Below are 14,473 nucleotides of genomic sequence, written 5' to 3' on the forward strand. Positions count from 1 at the left end.
AGGTTTAATTCTTAGCACCCACATGGCAGCTCACAAATGTCTGTAACTCCTGCTCCAGAGGATCTGACACCCTCACAGAGACATATATGCAAGCAAAATACCAATACACATGAAAGAAAAATAATTATATATATTTTGTGGGGGGTTGGGTTGGTTTTTTGTTTATTTGGTTTTTGGTTTTTCTAGACAGGGTTTCTCTGTATAGCCTTGGCTATCCTGGACTAGATTTTTTTTTTTGGGGGGGCGGGGTTCCAAGACAGGGTTTCTCTGTGTAGCCTTGGCCATCCTGAACTCACTTTGTAGACCAGGCTGGCCTCGAACTCACAGCGATCCGCCTGCCTCTGCCTCCCGAGTGCTGGGATTAAAGACGTGCGCCACCACGCCCGGCTCTGGACTAGATTTGTAGACCAGGCTGGCCTCGAACTTAACAGCGATCCACCTGCCTGCCTCTTCCTCCCAGTGCTGGGATTAAAGGCACACCACCACACTCTGATTTACAACTTACAACAATTTCATAAAGTCTCTTACTAGAAATTAATCAGTATTATAATACTCTATGTCCTAGACAATCACTACACAAGTAATATTACAATAAATCTTAGGTATTTTTCCAATCTGCAAATTTGGTGCCCTAAAAGTTTACTTACTCTTAGATACATAGGAGTTAATGGCTACAAACAAAAGTACAAAGTATTTCAGAAGCACACAAATATCTAGACTCTTTTCTGTTTAACTTTTCTGTATTTGTTCACTCACAAAATATAGCTGAGCAGAGCCGGACGGTGGTGGCACACACCTTTAATCTCAGCACTTAGGAGGCAGAGGCAGGTAAGTGAGTTCGAGGCCAGCCTGCTTACAGAGTCCAGGAAAGCCAAGGCTACACCGAGAAACTGTCTTGAAAAGCAAAAAACAAACAAAAACCCCAAAAACAAAACTACAACCGAGGACCACCTATGAGCCACATTATCTAAATATAAAGATATATGTTATCTACTTTTGAGACAGGGCCTCATACGCAGTCCTGACCAGGCTGACCTTAAACTCCCAGAGATCCACCTGCCTGTGTCTCTGGAGCACTGAGATAAAGGCAACAGCACCACACCCAGCAAGACAATAATATTTTATTATCATCTAGTAAGAAGACAGATAAAATGCAAATGTGTGCTACGAGCAGAGGACCAGGTGTTACAGAAGCTCACAAGGCGAGCATGCCAGCAGCAGCTTCCCAGGTGGTGATGCTCAAACTAAGGAAACAGCAAGGAGAACACAGATTACCACGTTAAGGCCACAGTTCTCATCTGCTCCTCTGTATTACTTGCTTTTAGGTTCTGTGGTTTATATTAACATGAACGCTACAAGCTGATAGATATATTCAGATCAAACCGACAACTAATTCTATTAAATCTTAAGTATCAAAAATAATTTTTTTCAAAGTAGTTCCCAGTACCTCTAAAATGTCCAGCCTGGTTTTTGTTTCATTTTTCAATTATTTCTTTTATTAAGGATATAAGTGTTTTGCCTGCGTGTTTGTGAGTGCTCTGGTTTTCCACCCTCACTTTCTGTAACTGGTAACATTATAAGCCTGTACCACCACATCTATCTTGGTTTTATTCCCCCATTCCTCCCACACACTAAGTTTTTTGAGGCAGGGTCTCTCTAGGCAGCCCTGGCTGCCCTGGACCTCAGTATGTAGACGAGGCTAGCCTTGAACTCACAGAGAACTTCCTGCCTTTGCTTCTCAAGTGGTGAGATGAAAGCCTGTCTCTTTAACCATTTTTTAAGTTCTCAAAAGTCTGTATTAGGGCTGGGTGTGATGGCAAATGCCTTTAATCCCAGCACCTGGGAGGTAGAGGCAGCTGATCTCTTTGAGTTTGTGGCAGACCAAGTTTACAGAGTTTTGGAGTGAGATCTTGTCTCTTAAAAAAGCAAAAATAAATAAATAAATATAAGCTGGGTGTGGTGGCACACACCTTTAGTAATCCCAGGGCAGAGGCAGGCAGATCTTCCTGAGTTCCAAACTGAGCCAGTCAGGACAGCCAAGGGCTATTACACAGATAAACCCTATCTCAGAAAAAAAAAAAAGTAATTAAAAGTAAAAATTCCAAGCCGGGCGTGGTGGCGCACGCCTTTAATCCCAGCACTCGGGAGGCAGAGGCAGGTGGATCGCTGTGAGTTCGAGGCCAGCCTGGTCTACAAAGTGAGTCCAGGATGGCCAAGGCTACACAGAGAAACCCTGTCTCGAAAAACCAAAAAAACAAAAGTAAAAATTCCACATCAGGCTGGTCACTGGTGGCGCATGCCTTTAATCACAGCATTCGGGAGGCAGAGGCAGGCAGATACAGACTGAGTTCCAAGACAGCCAAGGCTACACAAAGAAACCCTGTCTCAAGAAACAAAACAAAACAAAAGCCTCATCAGGATACTACTAAATTATCTTATTATATATAAGAAAGCATGGTAACAACTCAACTGGAACTGTTTGGAAAATGACGTCAAATGTCAGTGTCCTTCCCCTTCACCTCCCCCAAATAGCTAACAGCCAATAGTAGCTAATAATGGGAGACTCAAACAGGAAGGGTAGAATAGTATAAAATTTCTACTAGACTTAAGCCATCAGACATTCCTCAATCTGGTAACTTACTCTACCTCCCGCCAACATCTCTGCACGTAATGCAGAGCAAAGGGACTGACAAATAATCTTAAATGCTTACGGGTACAGTAATTCAGAAATTCAATCTTTCTCAACTAGGTTTACACGGAACAGTTAAGAACCTTTTATTCCATTGACCAGATCCATCTAATCCACAGACAGTGTCTTTAAAAGCTAACGCAGTTCTGATTCAACGTCTGGCTAAACCCTAGACAAAATGCGTCTTGTAGAGTGGTCAAGGAAGTAATGGGGAGACCTCACTTAAGTCCAGCAAGGCACCATCCCCCATAAGGGTCAGCCTACCGGGGGGCTGCTCACCTCCGTCCAGCGAATGAATGAGTAGCACCGGAGAGAACGAGGTTCACTCAGCGAGGGGATGCTACCCGACACCACCACCCCACCCCGGCCTACGCCCCACGCGTGTGGCTTCCCTCCCAGGGCCTCCCGAGCCAAGCCGCAGGGCCGTGGGCCCCGCCCCCTCACGCATGCCCGACGGAGCGCGCCCCGCACGAGACTAGGCGACGGGAGAGGGCCCCGGGTGTCCCGCGCAGATGCCGGTACAGAGGGGGAAGATCTGCTCGCCCGGCCCCGGCGGCGCTCCTGACTTACGGCGGTGCGTCTGGAGTGAAGGCCCAGGTCCGTCCGCCACCCGCCGCTCACAGAGCAGCGCGCGGCCGCCAGAAAACCGTCGTCGCCGCCGCCGCCGCCACCGACCGCCGCTTCGGGCGCAGCGCGCAGAGGCCCGACTGCGTCACACGCCGTCGGCCGTCAGAGGCCAAGCCCGGGTGCTCCGCCCTTGCCGGTTGGGCATTGGCAGATCGGGCCGCCACTCGAGGCCGACTCCGTTACTCATTGGGCGACGAGCCTTTTGAAACCGAACGTGAAAGGCGGTCTCTGCGAAGGAGCGGAGGGGAAGAGGAGGGGCGTGAGGAATGGACGGGGCGAGGGGGGGGGCGGCGAAGAGGAAAAAAAAAAAAAAAGGAGGATGGGGGAGGGACGATGGGTCCCACTCCCTCTGCGGCGACGGTTGGCTGAGAGATGGGTGACGTCACACAGGGCCGGGGTTGGTGAGTGGCTAGAGAGGTGAATACCAAACAGCGGTGACGTTGTGTCGAGACCCCGCCCCCTTCCTTGGAGCGCGGAGACTCGGGCTACGGAAGCTCCGGCCAATCAGAGGGAAGGCCTAAAGATGATATGGTAACTGTTCTATCCTTCTCTAGCTCCAGTCTGTGGGCAATGATGGGAAGGCTCCCTGGCCACCCAGCTGGCACTTGCGGTGCTGGAGGACCCTTCTGGGAGACCCATGGGTCCACAGAGCTTGTCTGGAGACCCTCCAGTCCCCGCTGTCCTTTCCACCACAAGCCAGTCTCTCGCACACCCTTTGCTTCTCTGAATCCCTCTAAGGTAGCTATGAACTTGCATTATAGGGCTTGCTCACAGTGAGGATTCTTGGACATTTCAACCTCAGTTGCACCTTCAGAACCTGCGCTTGTTCTGGATGGCTTGGTGCAACTTTCTCTTCTTCTCCAGGACACATTTGCCAACCTTAACAAATTGTGATGCTGTTTGAGCAGCCCTCGGATCAGGACCTTGTTACTTTGTGTCTTACTTCTGTTCTGTTCTGGGTCTCCTCCCTCTCCTGGTCTTGGTCAAAGCTGAATTTTCGGCCTGTTGGTGTCTTTCCTCCTAGAACCTAGCTAAGAGCAGGGGTTGGGCATATTCTAGGAACCAGACCTCTCCAGTTACTGAGCTGGGACATCAGTATACAACTGAAACGAGATTTGCTACGAATTTTTAAATGATCCCCTCAATGTTTTTGGTAATAACGGGAATTAAAAACATCTTTAGAATGAAGTGGTGTCTGGGCTGTTAATAGAGCTCTTGCTTTCCTGCCATGTGCAAAGCCCAGTGTTCACTCCCCAGCACCACATAAACTGGACATAGAGGTGCACACCTGTAATCTGAGCATTGGGGCGGTGGAGGGAGGAGGGTCGCGGGCGTGTGTGGCAAAATGACTCCGGTAAGCACTCTGCCAAGCTCCTGAAAACTGTCCTCTGACATCCACACAGGTTTCATGGCAAAAGCACCCACACATACAAAACAAATCAATGCAATTAAGATTTTTAAATGAGAGGGGGCCGTGGTGGTGCACACCTTTAATCCCAGCACTTGGGAGGCAGAGGCAGGTGGATCGCTGTGAGTTTGAGGCCAGCCTGGTCTACAAAGCAAGTCCAGGACAGCTAAGGCTGCACAGAGAGACCCTGTCTGTGGTCGGCGGGGGGGGGGGGGGGGGGGGGGGGGGGGGGGACAGTAAATTGAAGAAATGATACATTGTAGGTATTTACTTAGTAGATACTTGAAAAAAAGTTAATGTATAGATTGCCTAACAGGAAAGCTAGTGTAAACGTCCATCTGCAGCCGCCTTCCCCAAACCCTGCTGCCCAAACAGCCTGCTCTTCCATCACCCTTCCTTGCCTTGACTCTGAATCAGAAAGTCATTACCGGGAGGGGTGAAATGGCCAAAAGATCTAACTCCAGCTCTCAAGTTGCTGAAGCGGGATATGAAAGTGAAAGCTAGCCTGGGATCTATGAAACTCTGTCTTAAAAACAAAACAAGCAAAAACAAACCTTAGGGTTTTCCTTTTGCATCTTTACAGTGGCTTTCTTGCCACCATCACAAACTTTTTGGTTTTGTTTTTTTTCCTCTTTTAAATGCAACTACATTTAAACCCGTCCTGGGTACTTATTTTAGTGTCCATAATGCCTGGCACACAGTAAACGTACTTAACACGTACATGTTTGATATATAGATGAGTGAATTGTTGTTTTAGCAGGGAAATAATAGAATTGTCAGACTTGAAACCCCCAGTTTAGATCTAGGCCAAACTATGATCAGATGGTAAAAATCTCCAAGGCCTCGGAACTTGTTTTCTTGTCTGTAAAATAAGGATAATTTTGTTTGGCTTACAGAACTATTGGGAGAATTAAATGGGCGGAATATGACATTTTGTATGGTTCCTGGTACACAGTGTGACCTCAGTAAGTGATCTGTTTTACTCCTTAAAAATGAGACTTCCTGGGCTGGAGAGATGACTCAGCGGTTAAGAGCACTAACTGCTCTTCCCAAAGGTCCTGAGTTCAATTCCGAGCAACCACATGATGGCTCACAACCATCTATGATAAGATCTGATGCCCTCTTCTGGCCTGCAGGTGTACATGGAGGCAGAGCACTGTATACATAATAAATTATTTAAAAATACAGTTAAAAAAATGGGGCTCCCCAGTTCTAAGGCACGTGTTCTGATGCAGGAAAAGGCTAAGAAAAGTGTCTTAAGAGAATCAGCAGATGAATATATTCAATTTAAAGTACTAGTAGTAGCCGGGCGTGGTGGCGTATGCCTTTAATCCCAGCACATGGGAGGCAGAGGCAGGCGGATCTCTGTGAGTTCCAGGCCAGCCTGGTTTACAAAGAGAGCCTAGGACAGCCAAACTGACACTGAGAAATATTTTGTTTTGTTGTTTTTGTTTTTGTTTTTCTGTGTAGTTGTGGCTGCCCTGCACTTGCTTTGTAGACCAGGCTGGCCTCGAATTTACAAGGATCCTCCTCCCAAGTTCTGGGATTAAAGGCGTGCACAACCACGACAAGTTTTTGTTTTTGTTTTTTTGGAGACGGTTTCTCTGTGTAGCCTTGGCTGTCCTAGACTCACTTTGTAGACCAGGCTGGCCTTGAACTCACAGCAATCTGCCTGCCTTTGTCTCCCAAGTGCTGGGATTAAAGGCGAGGGCCACCACGCCTGGCTACATACAAATTTTAAAAATAAAATTAAATTTAATGCCAGGCATGTTTGGCAAAACCAAACAAAAAATTGTATGTAGCTACTTTGTATACATGTATGGCTGTATACCACATAAATGCATTGCCTTGGTGGGGACAGAAGAGAGTATTGAACCCCCTAGAATTGGAGTTGCAGATGGCTGTGAGCTATCATATGGATTCTGGGAACCAAGAACAGCAAGCGCCCTTAATTGCTGAGCCATCTCTCTTTTATTTCACTTTTGTAATAGTACCTTCTTTTTCTTTCTTTCTTTCTTTTTTTTTTTTTTTTTGTTGTTGTTGTTGTTTTGTTTTGTTTTGTTTTGAGACAGGGTTTCTCTCTACGTAGCCTTGGCTGACCTGGACTCACATTGTAGACCAGGCTGGCCTTGAACTCACAGGGATCCACCTGCCTCTGCTTCCTGGGATTAAAGGTGTGTCCACCACCGCACAGCTACCTTCTTTTTCTTTTCTTTTCTTTCTGTCTTTGTTTGTTTGTTTGTTTGTTTTTGTTTTTTCAGACAGGGTTTCTCTGTGTAGCATTAACTATTCTGGACTTCCTTTGTAGACCAGGCTGGCCTCGAACTCACATTGATCCTCTTGTCTCTGGCTCCCAAGTGCTGGGATTAAAGGCGTGCACCACCACCATCAGCACCTTCTTTTTCTTTAGTCCTGATTTTTCGCTGGATTTTTGTTGTTGTTGTTGTTGTTGCTTTGGTTTTTCAAGACAGGGTTTCTCTGTGTAGCCTTGGCTGTCCTGGACTCACTTTGTAGATGAGGTTGGCCTCGATCTCACAACAATCCTCCTGCCTCTGCCTCCCAAGTGCTGGGAGGCATATGTGCCACCACACCTGGCCTGTTGTTGTTTTTGAGACATGGTCTCACTTTGGGTCACCTTGAACTCAATGTAGACCAGGCTGGCCTCCAACATATAGAGATCCACCTGTATGCCTCCTGGGTATAGAGATTAAAGACATATACCATGGTTTCTGGCCCTGGATCTTATCTTAAGTAAAATGTAATTTACAGAAAATATAACTCATTCTTTTAAAGTATATAATTCAGTAGTTTTTAATATAATAAAACAGTTGTGTTATCATCTCAACTATATAATTCTAAGACAATTTTTATAACCCTCTAAAAAGAACCCGACACCCTTTTGCAATTACTATCTGTCTTTGTTCTTGAGCCCCAGCGAGCTCGCATTAATCTCTTTCTTAGGTAGACTTACTGCAGCTATTTTTATTTATTTATTTATTTATTTATTTATTTTTGGGTTTTTTTGTTGTGGCTGGAGAGACAGCCGCGGGTGCTAGGAACCGACCTCCTATATTTTTGGTTGTGAGCCTAGCCTTACCGGCCGGCGGAGCCGACTCTCCAGCCCCCTGCAGGTATTTAACGTAAACAGCATCAGGCGATCTATGGCTGCTTTTGTGTCTGGCGGTTCCACTTCTGAGAATGTTTCGAAGTTCACCTGCACAGTCGCCATGTATCAATGTGCCATTTTTATGGTTTAATAATATCCCATTGCAGCCGGGCGTGGTGGCGCATGCCTATATCCCAGCACTTGGAGGCAGAGGCAGGTGGATCGCTGTGAGTTCAAGGCCAGCCTGGTCTACAAAGCGGGTCCAGGACGGCCAAGGCTACACGGAGAAACCTTGTCTCAAAAAACAACAACAACAAAAAAAAGCCGGGCGTGGTGGCGCATGCCTATATCCCAGCACTCGGGAGGCAGAGGTAGGCGGATCGCTGTGAGTTCAAGGCCAGCCTGGTCTACAAAGTAAGTCCAGGATGGCCAAGGCTACACAGAGAAACCCTGTCTCAAAAAACAAAACAAAACAAAACAAAAATCCCATTGTATGTGTATACTATCTCTCCTCTATGAATCAGTTAATCGACTATTAGGTTTTCACTTTTTAGCTATTAGGGATAATACTGCTATGAACATTTGTATTCAAGCTTTCTGTAGACATGTTTCAAATTCTCTTCTGTTTATACCTAGGAGTTGAATTACTGGGATATGGGGTAACTCTGTATTTAACTCCTCCCACCATATGTCAAATGCTTTATAATTTTTGTTATCTTGATATTTATAATTGTATATATTGATCTTAATCACTTTGTTTCTTTCTCTTTTTTTTTAATCACTGTTTCTCAAAAAAATATTTAGCCAGGTGTGGTGGTGCATGCCTTTAATCCCAGCACTTAGGGAGGCAGAGGCAGGTAGATCTCTAGGAGTTTGAGGCCAGCCTGGTCCAGGACAGCTAAGGCTAAACAGAAATCCTGTGCTGGGATTATAAGCTATACCACCATGCCTGGGTGAGCTTAATATTTTTCAAGATAGGGGTTCTTTGTGTCTTTGTGTAGTCCTACTTGTCCTGGAAATCACTCTATAGACCAAGATAGTCTGTCTGTCTGTCTCTCTCCTCTCTCTCTTCTCTCTCTCTCTCTCTCTCTCTCTCTCTCTCTCTCTCTCTCTCTCTTTCTCTCTCTCTCTCTCTCTCTCCTTATTTTTATGAAATAGGGTTTCTCTTTGTAGCCTTGGCTGTCTTGAACTCACTTTGTAGACCAGGCTAGCCTCAAACTCACAGAGATATGCCTGCCTCTGCCTCCTTGAGTGCTGGGATTAAAGGCGTACTCTTCCATGCCTGGCTAACCTTAATGGGGTGGGGTGGGGTGGGGGGCTATGTACCACCTTGAACAGCAAGTTTATTTTTATTTTTTGAGATTTTGTTTGTTTTTATGTATATGAATATTTTACTTGAATGTATGTCTGTGCACTATGTGGGAGAAATGCCAGAAGAAAGTACCAGATCCCCTGGGACTGGAATTACAGATGGTTGTAAGCAGCCATGTGGGTGCTGGGAATCAAACCCAGGTTCTGGATCATCTGGAAGAACAGCTGGTGTTCCTAATCACTGAGCCATCCCTTCAGCCCCAGAGTGTGTACTTTAAAACCATCCAAGAAGGTAGCACTCAGGAGGCAGAAGCAGGTGGATATCTGTGAGTTCTCGGCCAGCCTGGTCTACAAAGCGAGTTCAGGACAGCCAGGACTATAAGAGAAACCCTGCCTCAGGGGGCGGGGAGGGGAGTATCCAAAAAGGTATCATGACCATGACAAAGATATCTGAGAAAAACAAAACTGAGCAGCTCAGGAAGAGCACAGTTTCCAACACTGTTCTGTGAGGCAGGGTCAGCACTGGGCCTGGATGTCTAGTATTGCCTGTGTCTCTGCCTCTTTTGTCTCTTTACGTTCCCCAGCCATACTCCCTTCAGTCCCACCCTCTAGCAATTGCTCTCAAAACGCCTGTCTTGCAAGTCTTAAAATCCTGCTAGATCTGTCTCAATATACTTAGTCATTAAAACCCAGTTCAAAGCCAGGCGTGGTGGCATACACCTTTAATCCCAGCACTCAGGAGGCAAGGCAGGTGGATCTATGGGAGTTCAAGGCCAGCCTGGTCTACAAAGTGAGTCTAGGACAGCCAAGGCTACACAAGGAAACCCTGTCTCAAAAAACCAAATCAAACCAAACCAAACCAAAAAAACAGTGCAGTTATATCCATCAAATATTTCCTATTCTCTTAACTGTATCCCTGCCCCTGTACTAGGCTAAAAGATCTAGCAACCAATTATGTGGGGGTTGCCTCCTTAAACTAGCTCTTGACTACTTGAGAGGCTGAGGCAAGAGGGTTGCTGTGAGTTTAATACCAGCCTAGCCTATACAGTAACTTTTGAGCCAGTCTGGGCCACAGATTGAAACTATCTCAAAAAATAAAGAGAATTCTCAGCAGCGGGGAGCTAGAGTAATCAACAGACAAACTCATTTGCTACATTGTGGCCAGAGTCCTAAATCAAAGCTTGATAGAAAATCTGTACTGTTACAGATGTAGGAAGACAGGCAGGTTACTTTGGTGTCCTGCGTGGAAGAGGAGGATAGAGCTAGGGTGGAAACCCTAATTGCTGGAGTAGAGGATGACCAGGTTACAGAAGCAGATGAGCACCACACTGAGGAATTTACCCTGCTCAAAGAAGCTATGGAGAGCTAGTAAATAAGCAGCAGCAGCCAGGCGTGGTGGCGCACACCTCTAATCTGAGCACTCGGGAGGCAGAGGCCGGTGGATTGCAGGGCAGCCTGCTCTACAAAGCGAGTCCAGGACAGCCAAGGCTACACCGAGAAACCCTGTCTTGAAAAAACAAAAAAGAAAAGAAAACTAAAAAATAAGCAAATCTCTATGAGTTCATGCCAGCCTGGTGGATGTAGTGCGTTCCAGACTAGCCAGTGCTGAAAGTGAGAGCCTGCCAAAAAATAATCAAATTGGGTAGGGAGGCACCAATGTTGGCTGAAGTGGTGGCTCAGTGGTTAAGAGCAATTTCTGAATTATTGTTCTTGCAGAGGACATTGGCTCTGTTCTCATTACCCACATGATAGTCGATAACTCCAGTTCCAGGGGATCCAACACTATCTTCTGAACACCTTGGGCTTCTTCACAGACATGGTTCACATATATATACTCAATCACAGACACACACATAAAAGTAAAATCATCTAAAAAATGAATGTGCAGCAGGCACGGTGGGGCACATCTCTAATCCCAGCATCCTAGGGGTGGAGGCAGGGGATCTCTGTGAATTCAAGACCAGCCTGGTCTGCAAAGCGAGTACAGGACAGCAAGGGCTACAAAGAGAAACCTGTTTCAAAAAAAAAAAAAAAAAATCTAATAATAAACAAAACAAAAACAAGGGGCTGGAGAGATGGCTCAGTGGTTAAGAGCACTGCCTGCTCTTGCAGAGAGGTCTTGAGTTCAATTCCCAGCACTCACATGGTGGCTCACAGCCATCCGTATCAGATCTGGTGCCTTCTTCTGGCCTGCAGGTGTACATGCAGGCAGAATACTGAATACTTAATAAATAAATAAATATTAAAAAAAACAAAACAAAAACAAACTAAAAAAAAAAAAGGGCTGGAGAGATGGCTCAGAGGTTAAGAGCACTGTCTGTTCTTCCAGTTCCAAAGGTCCTGAGTTCAGTTCCCAGCAACCACATGGTGGCTCACAGCCATCGATATTGGGAGCTGATGCCCTCTTCCGGCAGAAAAGGAAGCTGGATGATGGTGGTACACGCCTCTAATCCCAGCACTTGGGAGGCAGAGGCTGACCTCTCTGGGTTCCAGGACATCCAGAGAAAAACCCTGTCTTGGAAAAACCAAAAAGAAAGAAAAAAAGAAAGGAAGGAAAAAAAGGGGGGGAGCGACAGGAAACCAGTGAAGAGGGTTTTTGGTTGCTTTTGATTTTTGGGTTTTTTTTGTTTTTTGTTTTTTGTTTTTTTTTCATTTTTCAAGACAGGGTTTTTCTGTGTAGCCTTGGCTGTCCAAGATTCACTTTGTAGACCAGGCAGCAGTCCGCCTGTCTCTGCCTCCCAAGTGCTTGGATGTGAGCCACCACACCCAGCAAGAGTTCTTATATCTGTTTTCTGTTTCATTGTTTTGTGATTGTTGTCTTGCCTGTATGTTTTTTTTTTCTTTTTTTTTTTGGTTTTGGTTTGGTTTGGTTTGGACAGGATTTCTCTGTGTAGCCTTGGTCATCCTGGATTCACTTTGTAGACCAGGCTGGCCTCGAACTCACAGCGATCCGCCTGCCTCTGCCTCCCAAGTGCTGGGATTAAAGGCATGCGCCACCACACCCGGCTTGCCTGTATGTTTTATATGTGTACCATGTGCATACTTTGTCCCCTAGGAGGCCAGAAGAGGGTGACAGATTCTCTGGAACCAGTGTTACATATGATTATGAGTCACTGATTGAGTGCTGGGAATGAAACTCAGGTTTTCTTGAAGAACAGACAGTGCTCTTAACTGCTGGCCCACTTCTTCAGCTCCACAGGGCTGTTCTTGACAGATCGTATATTTCCTTTTTTTTTTTTTTTTTTTAAGATTTATTTATTTATTTTCACATTATAGATGGCTGTGAGCCACCATATGGTTGCTGGGAATTGAACTCAGGACCTCTGGAAGAGCAGGTGGTGCTCTTAACCTCTGAGCCATCTCTCCAGCCCGACAGATCGTATATTTTCTCATCCCCATTTGTACAACTGCCCCCATGCTCCTGGGTGCTGCATTATCTTTGTGAACACTTGAGTCTGTTTGAACGGGTGTGGTGTGTGGGTGTGCACAGGGAGATTTGGACAGTAACTGTGGCTAAAACTGGATATTGGTGATGGTATTTAAGGCACAGACTGTCTAGGGTATTTTCCAGATAAAAGCAAATCCAAAGGAGAATAAGAAATACCAGAAAATATCAACAGGAGCAGCTACTCGGGTAGTGGACAAATGGCAATTTAGAAAGCACTGAGTGCCTGCTGGCTGAAGTAAAACTGGAAGCCTAATTGCTCACGCAGTTTCTAATGCTGAAATGTCTTTTTAAAAAGTAGTATTTATTTATTCCTGTGTATGTGTGTGTGTGTGTGTGTGTGTGTGTGTGTGTGTGTGTGTTAACAAGCCCAAGAGTTCACAAGCTTTTGCGTAGAGGTCAGAAAACAATTTATGGGAGTTGGTTAATCTTTTTTCCCCATGAAGACTAGATTGTCATATTAGACAGCAAGTACCTTGTCATCTGACCACAGACATTCCTCTCCCCTTCCCTTTTATTTGTTATGTAACTGAGGATGACCCTCTGTTCTACCTCCCTGGTGGGGAATTTACAGGCCTGCACCTCTACACCTGTTAAATCACCTTCCTTATCTATATGATGGATTTCATCAAATTCATCTGTCCAGATTATTAAGCGGATCAACTGGAATAGTATTTATAAAGTCTCTGGCACTTTTTGTTTGCTTATTTGTTTTTCGAGACAGAATTTCTCTATGTAATAGCTCTGGCTGTCCTGAACTCTTCTTGTAGATCAGGCTGGTCTCAAACTCACAGAGATCCACCAGCCTCTGTCTCCTGAGTACTGGGATTAAAGGTGTGCACCACCACTGCTGGGCTTTCTCTGCCACTTCAAAGGACCTGCTGTGGTGGTGTAATGCCCAAGTTGTGAAACCCCCAAAGACCACCAGGAATCACCTGGATGCAAATCACACAGCATCTTGTTTATTTCAAGGTCAGAGCCTGAACCACCAGCTCCTTTGTGAGGAGGGAAGATGGCGGTCCCTAGTGCTAGGGGAACAGGGTTTTTAAAGGAAAGAACTGCAGGCAGGTGGTTTCCAAGCCATTTCCAGGCCTTGCTGTGACATGATAGGTTAGAGGGCACAAGAAAGTTGCCCTTTAAGCTGATTGGCTGGGGGAACAGGGCTAAGTGAGGGGACCAGGGCCAGACCACAGGAGGGAATTTTTCTGTTTGTTTTGGTCACTGTGACCTGAGGCTCTGATTCGTTGGCCCCAGGTACAAGCTCCTAGGAGTGGTTGCTAGATGTATCTTTGTGGCTCTCCCTAGTAACTCGGTGGAGGGGAGGCAGGGAAATCAAGTTCTCAGGCCCTGAACACAAAATGGCATTGGTTTGATCTCTACAGTGGTGCATACCTTTAATCCCAGCACTGGAGGCAGAGGCAGGGGAATCTCTGTGATTTGGAGGACAGCGTGATCTACAAAAACGAGTCTAGGTCAGCCCAGGCTACACAGAGAAACCCTGTCTCAAAAAACAAACAACAACAACAAAAAAAGCCAGCATGGTGTCCCACACCTTTAATCCCAGCACTCCAGGAGGCAGAGGCAGGCAGATCTCTGTGTGTTTGAGGCCAGCCTGGTCTACAAAGCTAGTCCAGGACAGCCAAAGATGCACAGAGAGACCCTGTCTCGAAAAACCAAAACCAACCAAACAAACAAACAAAAACCCTACACTCTTCTGCTTCTCCTAACGTGAATCAAACGGACAGAAATTTGCTCAGGGAGGGTCACTGACCACTGAGGTCAGAGGAGGACAGAAATCTGTTCAGAGAGGGTCATTGACCACTGAGGTCAGAGAAGGTGCAAGATGAGTTCCAATTGAAGCTTTCCATGCCTGCTTGTAACAGCCTT

The 14,473-nt window shown here is 46.0% G+C and overlaps 2 protein-coding genes across 4 annotated transcripts in view; one reads left to right on the top strand and one right to left on the bottom strand.

Moving 5' to 3' along the window:
• Nup98 (nucleoporin 98 and 96 precursor) overlaps window positions 1–3,366 on the bottom strand; it is a 96,864-nt gene extending 93,498 nt beyond the window's left edge. For both annotated transcript variants that reach the window (XM_051149078.1, XM_051149077.1), the window contains exon 1: window positions 3,260–3,366. The gene's annotated coding sequence lies outside the window, so the exon portion shown is untranslated. The remainder of the gene's footprint in view (window positions 1–3,259) is intronic.
• Window positions 3,367–3,741: 375 nt separating this feature from the next.
• Pgap2 (post-GPI attachment to proteins 2) overlaps window positions 3,742–14,473 on the top strand; it is a 28,838-nt gene continuing 18,106 nt past the window's right edge. Inside the window, exon 1 of one of the 2 annotated variants that reach the window (XM_051149088.1) lies at window positions 3,742–3,847. The gene's annotated coding sequence lies outside the window, so the exon portion shown is untranslated. The remainder of the gene's footprint in view (window positions 3,848–14,473) is intronic. The other variant, XM_051149090.1, reaches the window with a different exon arrangement.

Source organism: Acomys russatus, chromosome 7, assembly GCF_903995435.1.
Source record: "Acomys russatus chromosome 7, mAcoRus1.1, whole genome shotgun sequence".
Lineage (NCBI taxonomy): Eukaryota > Metazoa > Chordata > Mammalia > Rodentia > Muridae > Acomys > Acomys russatus.